General features: G+C 51.3%; 1 protein-coding gene, 1 long non-coding RNA gene and 1 pseudogene across 4 annotated transcripts in view; 1 reads left to right on the plus strand and 2 right to left on the minus strand.

Annotated features, from left to right (window-relative positions):
• The window catches only part of CREB3L1 (cAMP responsive element binding protein 3 like 1), a 35,242-nt gene that overhangs the window by 15,626 nt on the left and 1,656 nt on the right, over positions 1-17,960 (minus strand). The window lies entirely within an intron of this gene.
• Positions 512-1,302, minus strand: LOC150017906 (ADP-ribosylation factor-like protein 2 pseudogene; annotated as a pseudogene).
• Positions 5,142-8,753, plus strand: LOC150017907 (uncharacterized). Of its 2 annotated transcripts, XR_016509177.1 has the most exons (3): positions 5,142-5,285; positions 7,627-7,721; positions 8,078-8,753. It is a non-coding gene; the product is annotated as an uncharacterized LOC150017907 (long non-coding RNA). The 2 variants fall into 2 exon arrangements; XR_016509176.1 differs by lacking the exon at positions 7,627-7,721.

A 17,960-nucleotide genomic window follows, 5' to 3' on the forward strand; every position in this document is an offset into this window, starting at 1 on the left:
ACCTCTCTCTGTTTCATTTCTTCCTTTGTACAGTGGGGATGATAATAGTTCTTCTCTGCTAGGATTAAACAAGTTAATACAATTGACCCTTGAACAACATGGGTTCCGACTGCACGGGTGCACCATATATAGATTTTTTTCATCTTGTGAACAGAAGATGCAAACTTATGGTATTAATAATCATACTGTAAATATATTTTCTCTTCTTAATAACATTTTCTTTTCTCTAGCTTATTTTATTGTAAGAATACAGTATACAATACATATAACCTACAAAATATGTGTTAATTGACTGTTTATATTACCAGTAAGGTTTCTGGTCAACACTAGGCTATTAGTAGTTAAGTGTTGGGGAAATCAAAAGTTATATGTGGATTTTCTCTTCTTTTTCTCTCTTTATTTATTTTTTCAGGACAGAAACAGTTTATTCTCACAGCTGAGCAAAGGATGAGGCCCACAGCCTCCATAGTGGCAGAGACAGCCCGCTCCCATCCCCAGCCCTCCCCTCTTGCTATGGCAGCTGCAGGTGGGCCGGGTCAGGAGCCTGGGTGACACCCAGGGCAGCCCTCCGCCTGCCACGGGAGCCAGGCTGGCCATGGAGCAGCAGTGGGCAGCCGCAGCAGATTACGGAGGGGGACGAGGAGTGTTGGTTGCGCTGGCTGATTCCCATGCCCCCATGGGTGGTGCTTGGTGATAGCCTGGGAGGGGGACCAAAATGAGAGGTGAGGGCATCTGAAGCTGCTCGGTCAGCTGTGAAGATGCTGCTGGAATGTCATCCCGGAGCCAGTCGATGCCCCAGGTTGTCCCAGGTGCCGGCGCTGCAGCCCTGGATGCACCGGTGGTGGCTGCCGATGGAGTCCAGCTCCAGGGGCCTTGCGAGTGGCGCTAGAAGACAGTGCTCCAGGCAGGTCCCGCCTGTTAGCAAAGATGAGTACGGTGGTTCCAACAGGCTCTGGAGCTCCCACTGGCAGTCCTGCAAGTGCAGGCGGTCTGCGCTGTCCCCCACCCTGAGGAGGCCCTCGGTGCTCTCAGAGTAGTTCCGCCGGGGGGACCACAGCGACTTGTGGCCGCCAACATCCCAGACGTTCAGCTGGAATCCCCGGTGCTCCAGGGTCTTGATGTTGAAGCCCAGCATCAGGGAGATGATGTCGATGACTTCCCCATGGAACGTCTTGAGGATAGTTGCTTTGCCAGCATTGTCTAGGCTGAGCATGAGCAGTCGCAGCTCCGTTCCTTCTGCTTCATCTTCTTCAGCGTGGTCAGAAGGCCCCATGGTTCCCATAGGCCCCTACCAGCTGCCATTTCTTCCTAATCCCAGGCTCTTTTTTTTTTTTCCTCCAATTCTCACTTGAAGATATGTCTTATTTATTTATGTTTTTATTTAATCTTTTTTAAAATTTAAATTTAAATTTTTAAATTGTTTTTCTATTATAGTTGTTCCATTTTCCCCCTATTGTTCCCCCCCAGCCCACCACTTCTCCCTCACCATTGTCCCCACCCCATTGTCCGTGTCTATGGGTTATTTATACTAGTTCTTTTACTAAACCCTTTCCCTACTTACCCCACTTCTCTCCCTCCCCCTCCCCCCGATAACTGTTATTCTGTTCCTTGTTCAGTTTTGTTCATTTGTTTGTGTTGTTCATTAGTCTCCTGTATCAGGTGATATCATATGGTATTTTTCCTTCATTGTCTGGCTTATTTCTCTAAGCATAATTCTCTCTAGTTCCATCCATGTTGTCGCAAATGGCAGGAGTTCCTTCTTTCTTTCTGCTGCATAGTATTCCATTATGTAAATGTACCACAGTTTTGATTTAATCTTTATTGTATTTTTTCCCATTAGCACTTAGTCCCCTTACACCCTCTTCCCCCAGCAATCACCACATTGTTGCCCATATCCATGAGTCCTTTTTCCTTTTTGCTCAGTCCTTCCACCCCCTCTCCTCCTCACCCACAAGCTATCATCTGCTCTCCACTTATGAGTCTGTCCCCATTTTCCTTGTTAGTTCAGTTTGTTCATTAGATTCCACATATGAGTGACACCATATGGTATTTGTCTTTCTCTGACTGTTTTATTGATTTTAGAGAGAGAGAGAAAGGGAGCAAGAAAGAAACATCAATGTGAGAGAGAAACCAGGGATGAACCCACAACCTGTGTATGTGCCCTGACTAGGAAATAAACCTACAACCTTCTCATGCACAGGACAATGCTCTACCAACTGGGCCACCCAGCTAGGGCATATGCAGATTTTTCAACTGCATAGGGGTGGCTCTCCTAATGCCTGCATTGCTCAAGGGTCAACTTCACATGTAAAGAACTTAGAGCAGCCCTGGCACATGGTAACTGCTCAACAAATGCTACCTGGTACATGGTAGGCTTATTTTTTTCTCTCTAAAGAATTACAAATATGTAAGGAAATGTTATTGTTGTTTATTCATTATTTAGTGACTCAATGAATTTGCTGGTGGGTTGGTAGAGATGGTGAGGGCTTTGCTTCTGGGTCTGGGGTCCCACCAAGTGAGTGGTTAAGAAATGGCTTCTTGGGGATTAGTCTGAGGTCTGGAGTTGTCAGCTCTTTCTAGCTAGGACTACACAGAGCCTGTCCCAACCCAGAGAAATGAACAGAAAAGCCCTATCTGAGGATAAGGTTCAAAGCCACACGAGTACCTGTCTGTAGGGAGCAGGGGACGAGCAAAAGCTATGCCGTCAGATAGACTTCTCTTTGACTCTTAGCTCCAGTGCTCACTAAGTGAATTCACTTCTCTGTGCTTCCCGTTTCCTCATCTGTCAGGGGGAATAATAGTTCCTACCTCATTTGTTAGATGCTTAATACTCACCTCAAAGGATTATGAGGATAAAATGAGTAAATGCATATAACATATGTATACACATAACATACATATACATATACACAGTAAACACGTGTAACACTTAGAACAGTGCTGAGCATATAGTGAGTGCTCGATAATTGTTAGCCATTATTATTATGAAAAGGCTAACTCTAAACCTGAAGTGAACTGAGCTTGGAGCCCATGGGGAAGGTGGTTTGGGTTTTCCCCCCAAACAAAGTGTGATCAGAGAATCCAGGACAAAATGAGATCAGAAACCCTACTGATTCCGGTATTCTCTCCTCTTCCCAGTTTGCCAGAACTTATCATCATTATCCTACATTTTGTTGTGCCTTCATATGCATCATTTTACTCAATTGTCACAATCACCAAATGAGATAAGGAAGTTGCATATCTGCATTGGACAGACAGGGAAACTGAGGCCTGGGGAGTCAAGTGGAACTGGGAACTGTGCACAACTCCTCCTTGTCCAGCCCTTCCCCAATGGCTGCACAGTCCCCTATTTCAGAACTGCCTGTTTGCCAGACTGTAAACTCCCTGAGGCAGGGTCCTTCTCTTGTTCACCTGCTGGAGGGACAAGGCCTTTGAACCCCAGAGTGCAATGCCATCAGTATGTCCATTGTCCATCGATGCCTGGGGGAGGCAGTACCAGGCGGTCAGAGGCCTCAGCTGAATAAGCCTCTCAAAATACCTGTGATCTCAGATGAAGGCCATTAACAGGTCCCAACCATCCAGCCAGGGACAGGCGGGGCTGTGCTAGCCACATGCTCTGTAGAGTCTGGGTCAGACCAGCTGGGGTCGCTTTGCTCATTCTCATTCTCCTTCTCTCTGTCTCTCTCTGTCAGGGAGCCAATGGGAAGGGGTTATGAAGACAGGACAGCGCAGTGAGTCAGTGGCTAAGGTATTTCTCCAGCAGCTGTTTCTCAGGCGATAAGGGTTTGCCAAGCCTGTCCGTGAGGTCCAGGAGAGGAACATGCTTCCTCTAGTCCAGGCTGGGGTCCCATCCTGAAGGCCTTGGCTCCAGGCAGATGAGTTGGGTCCTTCACGGAGACCCTTTCTGGGGTGCCTGCCCATTGCAACCTGCTGAGGGAGCTCAGTTGGTCCCCTTTTGTGAGCAGCCCCCACCTCACCTGCTGGAAACAGCAGCCAAGGCCCAGCGGGATGCAGCTTCCAAAAAGTGTGAGCCCAGTAGAAGGGGAGGGCGGCCAAGGGGCAGGCAGGGTGGGGGTGGAGGACACTCAGAAAAATCCAGGCGTAGCCCAGGGCTTCCTTGTGTGCTGGACCCACCCTGGGTGGCAACAATGGGCATGTCCCATCAGCCCCAGGCCCACCTCCTGCTCATGGGATCATGTCAGAGCGACCCCCTTTAGAGAACTGTGTAACCGCACTTCTATCTGGTGCCTGGAGCTCAGTTACGGTTGGTTTATATCATTAAGTTGGAGGCAGAAGGGACCTGAGGAAGCTCATGGTTCACGCCCTCCTTCCCCATTTGCGAACGAGGAAACTAGAGATTCAGAGAGGGAAAGCCACCTACCCAGGGCCCCACAGAGAAATGGTGATGTTGGAGGAGGGCTTCTTCGTAGTTCTGGGGATGACAGGATGTGGGGCACCTTCTTGTTGTCCCCTCACGTCTTCCTGTGTCCCTACCCTCCCCCCCAACGCTGCAAGCTCACTCTGGAGATTCCTGAGCTCCAGCAGCGCCTCTTGTCCGGCAACCCCCTACCTCCAGCTCTCCTTCCAGTTTACACACATAAAGTTTAGGCTTCAGACTATCCGATGGAAATAATTGAGGGTAGAGGGAAGGAATCTATAAACAGCAGGGGGTCGTGGGTCGTCGTCCTTAGAGGCATAGGGTTCTACCCGGGGATGAGCGTTCTATAGAGGAGCCTTTCCAGGCAACGGGAGGTGGGAAGCCAGAGAAGGAAATACTGTATTAGGACTCGTTTCCCTCCTCGTTAAAGACTTTTTCCTACAGTCGTGCCAACAAAAGCTCTTTCCCGGCTGCCAGGCGCAACCAGCGCCGGTTCCTCTCCTTTGGAGGAACGGTCCCGGGCTCTCCTGCGCGCACCCCTCCCCTTGGTGGCAGCCTCCCTCCCACCTCAAGCTGGCCCTTTAAATTTACAGAAGGGCGGGGATCCTACCAGCCCTGCGCGCCTGCCAGCTGGAGGTTAACACCACGTGGTTGGGGCCGCCCCGCGCGGGAACCCAGCCTGCTCATTGGTGGAATCCGTGGAGCTCCTGGCCAATGGGAAGAAGCTGCGAGAAGGCCGCAGCGGCAGTAGCGGCGGCGGCTAGGGGCAGGAGGCGGGCAGGGCTTGCGCGGAGGAGGGTCCTGGGCTCGGCGGGTGTGAGCGAAGGGCCCGGTGTACTGGGTCGCGCGCCTGGAGTCCTTTTCTGCACCCGGGGCGGAGGCAGCAACGACCCCCGCGAGCCTCCAGGTGGGCCTGGCGGTTGCACTGCGTCTAAGACTCGTCTGAGTAGCGGGGTCTCCACCCTGCCCCGCGGGCAGGGGAAGTGGAGAGGGAGTCTCCTCAGACATTCCCAGCGTGAGGCGGAGGCCAGGCCCCAATTTTTAAGTCCCTTCGCAGCTTTTCCAGCTCAGTTCCTTCCGCCCCTCCTGGAATAATCCTACCATGGGCGCAGGGACTGGGCAGCCGCGTCGCGGCCCCTGATAGGAGGAGGGGGACATTCCCGGGCCGGCTGTAGGACCGTCTGAAGCCGCTCTCAGCTCCCTCCCCTCATTCCTCCGTTGGGTCAATGCAGAGGGAGGGAAAAACGGAGGGGGCGTGGGAGAAGGGCCTCCGCCTGAGGGCCTGGGAGCGCCCCCTTCCTCTCATGCCCCTCGAAGCATGCACCCCATTTCTGGTCGATGCCCCCTCCCTGACCCAGGATGATTCAGTCTGTGCGTGGGGGAAAAAGAGGGCGGAGACCGGAGTGGGTCCAGGCTGAGCTGTGGGATGAGGAGCAGGGGGTGGGGGGGTGGGGATCCCGAGCCCGGACATTCCTTCTGACAGAGTGAGCGCTGGGGAGAGATGGGAGGAACGTCTGACAGCTTTCCCTTCCCCGCAGGCTGGGCCCCCCTCCCCACCCCCCATACGCACACTGACCCATACATTCCTGGGCAGTTACGTGCCTCGTGGTCACTAGAAAATTGTCCCCATTTCAAGTTGAAGGGCCACCAGAATGAGTCACTGCTGTGCCCAGAGAGAGAGCAAAGAGGGGCTTAGCAAAGGGGCGCGGGCCCCTGGGTACCCAGTTGTCACACAGGCTCTCCCTGTCCTTAGGCATCACCATCCAGGCATTGGGGTCGCCTTTGCAGAGCCGGCCTTGAAGGCTGTCCCGTGAAGGGGAAAGGGCCCTGGACTTGGACGCAGGAACCCTAGAGGGCAGGTTGTGTCTTCTCTCCAGGCCACCGTTTCCCGTCCGTGAAAATCTGTGCTCCTATTGAGGCAGAGGTGGCGGGGACGTGGGGTGGCAGATAACCCTCAGAAAGCGGGCTCTTTTTCTCTGTCCTGGCGCCTCTGGGGACGAGGAAGGGATGGAGCCAGTTCTCCAGGTCCCAGGAACCAGCCCCTCCCTGAGTCTTCCTGGCAGGGTGTGGTGGTGGGGGGCGCGTTACGGGGGGTGCATTGTTCCAACCTCCAGCCTCACTCATTCCCCCATTCCCCGCAGGCCCAGGGCAGGCAGCTGCTGAGGTTTCATATTTTCCCCTTGCTGGACTAGTTGCCACAGAGCCCAAGTCCAACTGAGCAGAAATCCTGGTGTGTGTGCTTGTGCACACATGCACTCCTGTATACATGCTATAGAGACATGCGCTGTGAGGTTCCCGTTTACACAGGAACTACCCAGCGGAAGATCTACACCCATGGGCCCATTTAGACAGTTCAATGTACAGCCTGGCACAGGGTTATTGCGCATAGACTCGTGGGCTCACATAGGCTGACACGAACAGACCTAACTAGGACACAATCCTCAGATGTGATCAGACAGACTCCCATATGTGCATACATGGGCAGCCACCCCAAAGTCACAGATGTAGTCATGCACACCCTCACATGAACACATGCAAAATCTCACACGACCACAGAACTAAATGCTGACTGCGCCAAGCCACGCGCCTGAGCTGACTGAGTCATGTGACCCCCACAAGGGAGATTTAGGAGTCCCAGGCTCGCCTGGGGCTGGGAAATTGAGGGCTGGGGCTGGAGAAGGGGGCAATATGGGGTGAGGCTTCCTTTGCATGTGTACTGGAGAAAGGAGGGGACAAAGGAAAGGGCAAGCTGGCACTCCCCAGAGGCTGCTTCTGTGCAGAGCAGGGGCCTGAGGAGGGTATGCATTCTCTCTAGCCCCCAGGTCTGTGTCTGTCCCTCCAGTTTCCCCTCCTGCCATTGGTAACCCTTCTTTGGCCAGGACATGGATCCCTCAGGAAAGAGGAGATCTGGCCTGCAGGTTCCTGGCCAGACCCTGACATCTTCTGCCCAGGCAGCCCATGTGCTGTGGCCCAACCCTGGGGTGGGTGCCAGGTACTGTCTGGGCAGGAGGAAGCGATGGCAGTGAATGCCGCCGCCCAGGGCTGGGATTAGCTGTGACTGGCACCACTAAGGGCCCAGCAGCCCATGGTCTGGCTGCTGGAGATGTTGGTCCATAGGCAGGGGCCAGGGGATCCCTGCGGGACAGCTCAGGACACTGGAGCTAGGTGCCAGGGCTGGCACTGGGGGCTGCTAAAGAATAAGGGCATCTAATAACATCTGTTAGCTTATCACTTATGCATTTGTTCAGTACTTACTGAGTACTACTGAGTGCCCAACCCTGTGGATATAGAGATGACCACAAAAGGCTTTCTAACTAGTGGTGCGACTATCCCATTTGTGAAGGTAGGTCTAAAGTCTGAACTCTGATCTGTCTCAAGAGCATTCTCCACCTTGCAGTCAAGAGGGTCCTTCAACATAAATATGACTGTGGGATTCCCCTGCTCAGTATCCATTGATGAGTCCCTTCTGCCCTTAGGATAGTTTTCCAGTTTCTTAATGTAGCTTGAAATGATCCAGCCAGGTTGCCTCTATGTCTTGCTGTGTCCAAAGCTCATTCATACCTCCAAAACCTAGCATTGGGCCCAGCACATGGTAGATGCTTAGATGTTTGCTGAGTGACTACTGAATCAGTGGGTGAATGAAGGAATGTGCCAGTGAGCTGAGGGACTGAAGTTTTTTGTTTTTTTGTTTTTTTGCAGCTGAGCCTCCAGGAATGACTGCCTTGAATTCCGCTCTGATGCCAGCTTACTCCTTGCTCCAGGCAGAGTTTCCATGCGCCTGGGCTTCTTCCCTCAACTCCTCCCTATTGGATTGTTCCTCTTCAAGGCCTTTTTGTTCTTAAGCTCCAGCCAGACCAGGTATCTGGGGACCACAGCCCCCTACTCAGCACTGGAGGAGCTGCCCCAGGCTTAGGCAAGGCCAAGCAGTACAAACAGCCCAGTCGCCAACCGGCTGAGATGCTCTCCCAGCCTCTGGCCAGCTGGAAGGCCCTCCTTAGCTGGAACCTGCCACCCAGCTCTGGCTGGAATTCCCTTGGCCTCTTCCCTCTCCTCAGTGCGTTCAGCATTCAGCCTTTGGCTTCCTCAGCGTCCTGGCCTGTCTGACTTGTCCTCGGGTTTTATTTTTGGAAGAAGCTGCATTCTCTCTCCTTATTTACTCCCTTCCTTCAGGAAAGGTGTGGGACCCCTGGGCTCGGCTGGGGATCAGGCTGGGTATCAGGTTGCGGCTTCAGCTCCTGGGGTCTGGACCTCTCTGGGGCTCCAAGGGATGCTTCACAGCCAGATGCCCTCATTCCCCCACCCACTGTGTGACTAATGCCTCCCCTGTCCTTCTTGAAGAGCCCCACTACAGCCAAAATAAATCATTACAAATTTAGAGCTGAAAGAAAGCCTGGCATCATTAGTTCCACCTCTTATTTGCAGAGGCAACGTAGTTCAGTGGTTATGAGCAAGGGAAGCAGACAGATCTGGTCCTAATCCTCGCTCTGCAATTTACTCTATAGCCTGGGGCAAGTTACTTAAACTCTCTGAGCCTCAATCTCAGCTATAAAATAGGGGTAATTCTATCTATCTCACCAAGTTGCTGTGAGGATGAAATAACATTTGTAAAGAGCTTTATACAATGCAGGCCACGTAGGAGGCTCTCATTAAACATAGCTGCTATTATTATAGAGGGAAACTGAGAGCCGAGGAAGGGAGGGGACGTGCTCAGGATCACAGAGCTCAAGGTAAGCAGCCATTTCCAGAATCTTTCCTTTGTCTCCATCTCTCTTCAATGGAGAAGGGAGGAGACTAGCATCAGCCTGAAGGAGGAATCTCCTTGAGTCAGTTGCATGGGCAAACCCTTGGATCTCCTGGGTCTGCCTCCTACCACCAGTCCAGACCCTCCTCTGGGGAAGGCGTTTCTTCCACTGCCCCAGCGACCTCTTTTTTGCTCACTGAGGGTGAGGGGTCTTGAGAGGAGACCCCAGCACTCAGCTGCAAGGTGGACTCCAGGCCAGTGGGACTCAGAGAGGAGCGGGGAAGGCCGGGTCCTGACATCACGGAGCAGAGAGGCTGGAGCCACAGCCATGCAGGCCAACTGGGGCCCTTCCAGCCCGTCCAGATGTCTCAGGAATGTGCTGAGCTGGGAACTACCTCGCTCCTTCCCTCACCACCCCCAGCCCCTCATCCCCTCATGTGCTGCTCAAGCTCTGCCTTTGCCTCACCCCCTTCCCTTTCTATCCTTCCTCTTTGATCTCTCCCTGGGAGGGCCTCAGGTCTGCAGCCCAGCTTCCTCTCAAACTGCTGAGGGGGTCACTGAAGGCAAGATCCCTTCTCTTCCTGTAGACCCCATGGGCTGACCATGTGGGGTGGAGGGAGAAGAGAGCCTGAGCTAACTGGGAGGGGTAAGTTCTGAGCAGATAGTATATGCCAGATCCCAAATGTGGAACTGATTTGCATGCAGCCCTGGGAGAGAAAGAGGTGAAGGCTTGCGGGTGGCAGAGGACAGGGCTGGGCTTCCTCTCTGGGAGGATGATGAGAGGGACTCTGGGCATCTTGTCCCAGCTGATGGGTGGGAGGGCCAGGGAGGTGAGGTGCCAGGCTGGGCTGGGCTCAGGAGGGCTCAGATCCTTCTATTCCCCTGGGACCAATAGGAACATGCTTTGCCTGATAATGGAGGATCCTGAACTATAGGAAGGGCGAGGGAACCCCATTAGTGTTCCAGGATTAGGCTAGGAGGAAGACCATGGTTTAGGCTAGGTCTCTAAGCATGAAATGGAACAACCTGTCCTGCAAGGCTGGAGTTGCCTTGGACCTCCCGAGGTCCTCCTGGCCGGAGTGCTGGGGATGGAAGAGCCAGAAGGGAACTGGTACACCTGGCCCAGTGTGAGAGTCACATTAGGGCAGAAGGTGGATGGAAGAGCAGAGAAGGGACCTGGGGTCAGCTGCTGCCTTGAGTTGCTCTGGGTTCAGGAAGGGCCCACAGTTCTGTCTCCTTTGGAGGAGGGACCTGCATCATCCAGACAGGCTGACAGTTGACATCCCCCCAATGGACTCCAGATCTCCCAGCATTGAGACAGTTCAGAGTTGCTGGAACCACCACTGTGTCCAGCTCAGAACTATCACTGGCTTCCTTGTACCTGCAGATAAAACTCCCAGCCCCTAAGCACTGCATTCTACTTAACACTATAGCTGGAGCTACTCATCTTTGTCTTCCCTCCAGCCTAACTGGATGACGACTCCTAGCTCCTCAAAGCTGCTATGAGCTTCATTGAGCAGACACTTTGCTTGTACCATCCATTTGCCTGGAATGACTTTGCCTTTTATCTCCTCTTTTTAACTCCTATCATCCTTTAAAGCCCAAGTCAAATGCTGCTTCCTCCAGGAAGCCTTCCTTGATCACCCAACTGGAGAAGTCCTATCACTTTTGTACCATCATAGCATTTACAGGCTCTTAGGTCACTGGCTAATATCATGCCTTGAACTTTAATTATGCACACTGTGACCCATTTCTCTTTCTAAACTTTAATCTCCTTGAGGGTAGAATTTTGGATGGAGTTCATCTTTAAACATTCTGGTCTATCAGGGTCTATCATACAGTATACCTAATAGTAATGATAGTGATAGCTAGTCCACAGGTCATATGGCAGATAACAAGCACTGGGGAGCCAAACTGTACCTGAGGCAGGGTGGTGTGGCCATTAATGGTCACCTTTAGCTGCTCAGCCCTGGGAGCAAATTCTTGCTCTCACCATTTGTCATCTGTGTGAGCTTGACAGGTGCCTACACCTCTGCCAGCTTATTTTCCTCATCCATAAAGTAGGGATGACCGTAGAACCCAGGTTTCTTTTGCGGGTTTAATTAGATAAGTCTTGTAGAAAGCCTAGCACAGTGCCTGGCATGAACTAAATCCTCTGTAAACAATGGTTGTTGCTTCTGCTTTTCTGATTATTGCTGTTACTGCCTGAAAGGAAGGTCCCTGATACTGGACAACCCATGCAGGAATGTTCCACCTTCTCCATCCCTATGCTGAGCCCTGATCATATGGATTTTATTATTTTTACTTTTTAAAAAAGATTTTACTTACTTATTTTTAAAGAGGGGAAGGGAGGGAGAAAGAGAGGGAGAGAAAAATCAATGTGAGAGATAAACATTGATTGGTTGCCTCTCCTACGTGCCCCGACCAGGGACCAAACCCATAACCCAGGCATGTGGCCTGACCAAGAATCGAACCAGCAACCTTTCTCTTTGTGGGATGATGCCCAACCAACTGAGTTATACTGGTCAGGGCTGGGAGTAGGCTCTGGGTCTCAGAATCTCAGGATATTCCTGATCAGAATCTGCCCAAAGTGGAGTGGATTCAGAGTCTACAGCTCACCTCTTCCCCAGATTCATGCGGTTTGAGAGACCAAGATATTCAGAGCTGAGTCTATTTCTTCAGCTGGGTAGTTTTGACCCAAGTATCCATTTTATTATACTTTATAATTCATATATATATATATACACACACACACACACACACACTATCTATTTCAGAATAGAAAGGGCCATCATGGTAAAGTGAAAGGTAGTTGTGGGATTTAGGTTAAGATTTATTCCTGGAATAAATAAATAACATCCATTTTTTTTAAAAAGTACCATCAAAGTTGGAAGTGTGGAAGTGTCCTTCCATTATCCATCCACCCACCCATCATCCATCCATTACTCCTGCCCTTCTTTCCTTCCTTCCATTCTCATTCACCCATCCATTCATCCAGAAAATAAACGTTTCCTGAGCACCCAGTCACTGTAGCTATAACTAGGCAATAGATAAAAATAACTACTTGACACTCCCTGCCCTCAAAGAACTCTCAATCTAGTTCAGCAATGAGGAAGCCAGGGCCCAGGTCACACAGCAAATCAGGGAAACGAGGGGAGGAGAGGTGAGGACATTCCATGCAGAGGGGAACACATGGGCGAAGGCTTGAGCCTATCTGCCTCCAAGCAAGTCCCCTTAATTGCTGCTTTAAAGCTGCCTCCCGGCTCTCCTCAAGGGCCCGAAGAGCCTGCCTTGCTCCACTGCTGCTTTCATTTTTGTTATTCTTTTGGAAGGGGATGTGGCTGATAGCTGCTGCTGTCCAGCTGTTATGTTGGACCACGGAACCCAGCCCAGATGTCTTAGCCTCTCTGTGAGGGGTGAGGTGGCTCCTGGGTCAAGAGCCAAGGGCCAGGGACGCTGCAATGAGGGCTCTGTCCCAGGAGAGTTGGGAGAGGAGGTACAATGAACCCAGTAGCAGGGAAGCCTGTTATTGCCCTGTCAAGCTGGCCTAAGTAACGATATGGTGTGTTCAGGTTGTGGGAATGAGGATCTTTGACAGTTCAAATAAATCAATAGTGTTGACATATATTCTCTGATGATCAGAGTTCTGGGCCATATCTTGCCTCTCCCAGCTTCCCCTGAACCAGATACTGTTACCCCTACCTTCTTCCCATTCCTGGTCAAGGGTCCTGCCACTTTATCTGGCTTCCCCTTGCTGCCCAAGGAGGTTACACAGTGTTCCAGTCAGAGCAATGCTCATGGTCTTGACTTAACTCCACCCAAATCTTCCTCCTCCATCCTGCCCCCTGGAGCGCTGAGACTTCCAGAAGAACAGCCTGTTCTCCCGCATCTGGAGCTGGTTTCTTGAGGGAGGTTCAGGGACAAGCCAGGTCCCAGAGAGGGATGCTCTGGGAGGCCTCAGTACCAAGACTTGCAGGAGGCACACAGGATGGGGAAGGAAGACAGTTTGGGGGTGTCCTTTATCCTCCCCTCTCCTGGCACAGTAACCAGGCCAGACCAGACATAGACAGGCCCTCCCAGGGAGTCCTGGGAGCTGCAGAGAGCAGAGGTCTGAGTTCCCAGGCGGCTGCGGAGCAGCATCCCAGAGTGAGTATGAGGACAGAGCACAGGATGGGACATGGGGCCTCTTCCCTATAGGCCAGACAACCTGCTGGCTCTGCCGCTAACTAACGCTCTAAGCATTCATGTGCTGCCCTGCTCCCCGGCTCCCCCACTGCCCCCACCGCTCCGCTGCCCAAAGGATGGGAGTAGGTGAGGACAAAGGTGGGGCTCTCTGATATCTGATAGCTGATATCCCAAACTTTCCTTGCTCTAGAGAGCAAAGTTCAAACCAATACAAGAGCAGGAGAGAAGATGGTTCTCTCCCCTCCTTGACTCCATGGGATTTCAGCTTCAAGAACAGAGTTATGATGTCCCCTCCTCTCTAATTCTCAGTTTTTCATCTGCACAGGAACAATGATGCCTATACCTGCTCAGTGAAAGGGACACAGCCCCAGTCTGCCCTGCTCAAGTGCCTTCCAGTAATTCCTTTGCTAATAGGAATGGGGACACTGAGGAGGAAGAGTGTAGAGGTTACCTCCTCTGAAAAACTTTCCATGACCTCTAGCTCATCTGGATGCGCCTGCTCAGGCTCTCATCATGCTGTGCTCCATCATGGCACCTCACAGTGCTGTTACTGTCTCTTTCCCTCTCTGTCTCTCTCTAGCTCTGAGTGGCTGGACATCACTATGCATAGTGACCAGCACAGGTACTCCTTCACTCCTTCAGGTGCCCAGTTGTTAAAGGGCAGGATATGTCTATTGAAGAATGGCCAAGCAAATCTCCAGCTGGTCCAGGGAAGCCAGAGGGACCTCACAGCAGACCAGGGTACAGATAGCATCTTCCTGGGATCCAGCATCCCCATCACCCTCAGGGCTGGCCAGGCCAGGACCCTGGGAACCGTAGGGTCCCTTCAGGAATTATCAGTATACTTCTTGAACACAGAGGCCTGTCTTTAAAAAAAAAATATCCTCCCCCTTGCCTTACTGGATTGCCCCAGTCCGAAGTGCAGTAAATCCTTGAAATGGAGCAAAGTCCACTACAATGTGGCCAGACCTTAGCTTCTGTCCTATGCTTGGGGCCTATCTCAAATAAAGGCCAGCAAAACTCTTATCTGAAGGGTTGATAAAGAAGAGACAGCTCCTTTGGAACTTCCTCAATTTGGTCTTCATCATGCAGTAAGTTTCACAATCTTTACTTTTGTGCTTTTTGTTTTTCATGGATCCTATAATACCATAACTCCACATTTTACATGACTGAAAATTTTGGACTCAGCTTATTGTTTTACAGTGGAATTTTACTCTACTAAGCACCTATTGTCTGCCATGGTACCGTGCTAGGTTTATGGCAATGGACAAAACCGACATGGTCTCTGTTCTCATGGAACTTGCTTTTTCACCGAGGAAATGGACAATAAACCAATGAAATAACTGCAGATGGAGACAAGGGCTATGAAGAAATCAAAGGACTGAAAGGGAAAATAACAGTGGGTCCCACTTGAGGTGGTTGGGGAACTTTTTCTAAAGAGGTGACATTTGAACTGAGAAGATGCAATGGAGAGAATTGAAGGGAAAGCATTCTAGATGTCAGATTCAGCATGTGCAAAGGTCCTGAGGTACGGCTAGAAAAGGTTTTGTTTTCAGTTGGTGGTTGTGGATCCAGGAGTTCCAGAGCAACCTGAATAAGAAGAAAGTGGGGAAGATGGAAGCCTTAGAACCAGTGCTCAAGGCTGAAGCCTAAACCACAAGTTGGATCTGCTATGGCTCAGTCAGCTCTAGGCTGTCCTATACCAGGAGCTGTGGGTGTTTGTGCCATACACAGCATGGGGATGGCTCAAGGCAATGACAACTCATTGGAAAGCATGGAGAGCCTTCCTACATCTCAGAGACAGTGCAGGCTGCAGGACTCTGATGACTGGGAGGATATGAGCTTAAGCACCTGTTTTCCTTCTCCCTAAAAAAATGTGGGGTCTGGCCTGGGCCTCCCTTTATTCATTCAGCAATGGTTGGTTGAGGCCTACTCTGTGCTAAGCATTATACGCGACACTGGGGAAGCAACAGTGAACAAGACAGATAGACCCTTGCCCTCGGTGAGTTCATTTCTCAGTAGGGGCAGCACAAACAAACAAACAAACAAAGAAACAAAAAAACCCGGCCCAAAACAAACTCAGTGTTTTGCAGGAGTCAGTATTCAGGGAGAGCTTCCTACCTGAATATTGGCCCTGAGACTTGGGCTCCTCCATTAATGTTTCTCCATTAATTCTTTTCTAGTGGATTCAACTCTGAGACCAGAGTGCTTTGGCCCTTGGGTCCTCTTTCTTATTGAGAATTTAAAGAGAAACACACAAGTAGGCACACATGCTGGCACACATACACCCGTCCCCTTTAAGGGCTATTAAAGGCCCACACACAGACATAGGAACACCCAAACACACATACTTCTCTCATCTCCCTAAATCCCCCAATGCCTGGGGTGGTGGTGGTGGTTTTCTGCTTTCCCATTTAGCTCAGGAGAAGCCAGGCTGGGGGCCTGGGGAGCAGCGATCAGGCTTAGCCCCACACCCCTCGTCTCCTGGGCTGGTCCCTCCCCGACCTGGCCTCCCCAGCTGCTGGGAGGTAAATGAGTGTGCTGGGCAAATATCCTCAAAGCTTCCTGCTGCTCCCCTCTGAGACAACAGAACTCTTCCTTCTCCTCCTCCTCCTCCCCACACTCACCCAGCTGGGGCTTCTCTGAGACCCAAAGCCATTTTCCTCTAGAGAAATCAGAGTCAACCCTTCCCCTTCACCAGAGAAATGAGGCAAGAAGCACACAGAACCAGTGTCTCTATCTGGAGATATGACCTATTCTTTCTCCTGTCCTTGATCCCAGTTTGCTGAGCACTAGACCCTCTCTTGCCTGCCCAGGGGTTGAAGAATCACAGGGTACAGGGAAGAGGGCTCTAGGGCCACCGCATTAGGAACTGTGGAAGATGTGGGGAAGAAAAACCCCCAGATCTGGCAGGAAGGGTGACCCCTTCTGAGGGGTGACCCCTTCTGAGGGGTGTCTCTCAGAATCACATAGGCAAGACTGCAACAGCATGAAGGCATCTTCACAAAAGAAAAAATAAGGCACCTGGCCACCTCCAAGCACACTTGACTTGACTTTGTGTAATTCTCCTGTCTCTGTCCAAGTGAAAGTGTGCTTCTTATATAGTAGTGTTCAGAGTGAGCATACTTTCTGATGTTTGCCTTTTTTCTTTTTAGAGAGAGAGGGAGAGAGAGAGAGAGAGAGAAACATTTATTTATTTTTCCACTCATTGATGCATTCATTGGTTGTTTCTTGTATGTGCCCTGACCTGGGATTGAACCTGAAACCTTGGCGTATAGGGACGACGCTCAAACCAACTGAGCTACCCAGCTAGGGCTTTGATGTTTGCTTTTTGCACAGAGCAACAGAGCAACAGAGCACATGCTTTCCATGTGACTTTATGCCCTTAATCTGGATTTTAAAGGAGGATAGTGAATACCTGGCTCTCCATCTTCTGGACTGAGAGGCATGCAGACTCCATCCATTCCCATCCTTAACCCTGGAATCATTTTCCTATCTTCATGCAGAATAAAGAGGGAATTGGGGGTGGGGGTGGTATGGGGTTTCAGCTGTAAGGGACTTTAGACACTAAATGGAGGCACCAGAGAAGGAAGTGACTTGCTCAAGGTCACAGAACAACTCCAACCTGAGTGGTTCTTACTGCCATCCTGTCTAGTCTCTGGAGCATGTTAACTATGGAAACGACACTGCTATGCATTGTCCTACCTTAATCTTTAACTAATTTTCTCACTAAATCCTGCAGTAACACTATGGGAAAGGTTCTATAGCTCCCTTTTCAGATGAGGAAACCAGAGGATGAAAAGTCACTTGTCTGAACTGCCCAGCTGGCTGGTGGCAGAAGCACAGCTAGAACCACATTTCCTAATTCCCAGCCCAGGAGTTCTTTCTCTCTCCTCTTAAGATATCCTTTCCTTTTCCTGCCTTTACTGGTCTGGCCTGGCCTAGGACTGAGGTCAAGAGCTTTTCCAGCAGGGCTTTCCCTCTCCAGTCCCAGGGCTGGATACCACTGTCCGATCGTGCCTCCGTTCCTGCGCTGGACCAAGGCCCAGATGAGCAGCTGGAGTTGCAAGGCTGAATGGAGCCACAGGAAGAGGCTGTAGGCGGCAGAGTTCATTCAGAAGAAAGCCCAATTCAGAGCTGCTGAGAGCTAAGGGAACCTCGGGGAGGGAGGGGGGATAGTCTACCACTCCCCTTGTCTGGAGGAATACTAACGCCAACAAACCCCTCCCTCTGACCAGCAACTCTAGGAGGGATGCGTAGAACCCCAGATCCCTGCCCCTTTATTCCTAGGATCTATGCCATGCTATCCTTAGATCAAGACTTGCTCCAACCTTTGCCCATTTTATAGACAAAGAAACAGAGGCCCAGGGAGGAGAGCTGGTGGCATGGTCCAGGCTCACAGAGGGAGGCAGAAGCAGAGGCAGGACTAGAACCTAGGTCTCCCCACTGCCAGTTCAAGCCCTCTCCCCTCCTCCACTTGGCTTCTCTGCTCAAGTGTGCTCCCTCTGACTGGGACCAGGAGCCTTCCTCAGAGAGCAAAGCCTCCGCTGCCTAATGGAGGTGTGGGAGACCTCACGCCCCATGCCTCCCAGACGCAGGTTCCTGCTCCTTGGCTGGTTTCCCCACCAGCAGTCTAGAGGCCAGGAAAGTTTAGGT

Source organism: Furipterus horrens, unplaced genomic scaffold (assembly GCF_987537825.1).
Source record: "Furipterus horrens unplaced genomic scaffold, mFurHor1.1.pri manual_scaffold_2, whole genome shotgun sequence".
Classification (NCBI taxonomy): Eukaryota; Metazoa; Chordata; class Mammalia; order Chiroptera; family Furipteridae; genus Furipterus; species Furipterus horrens.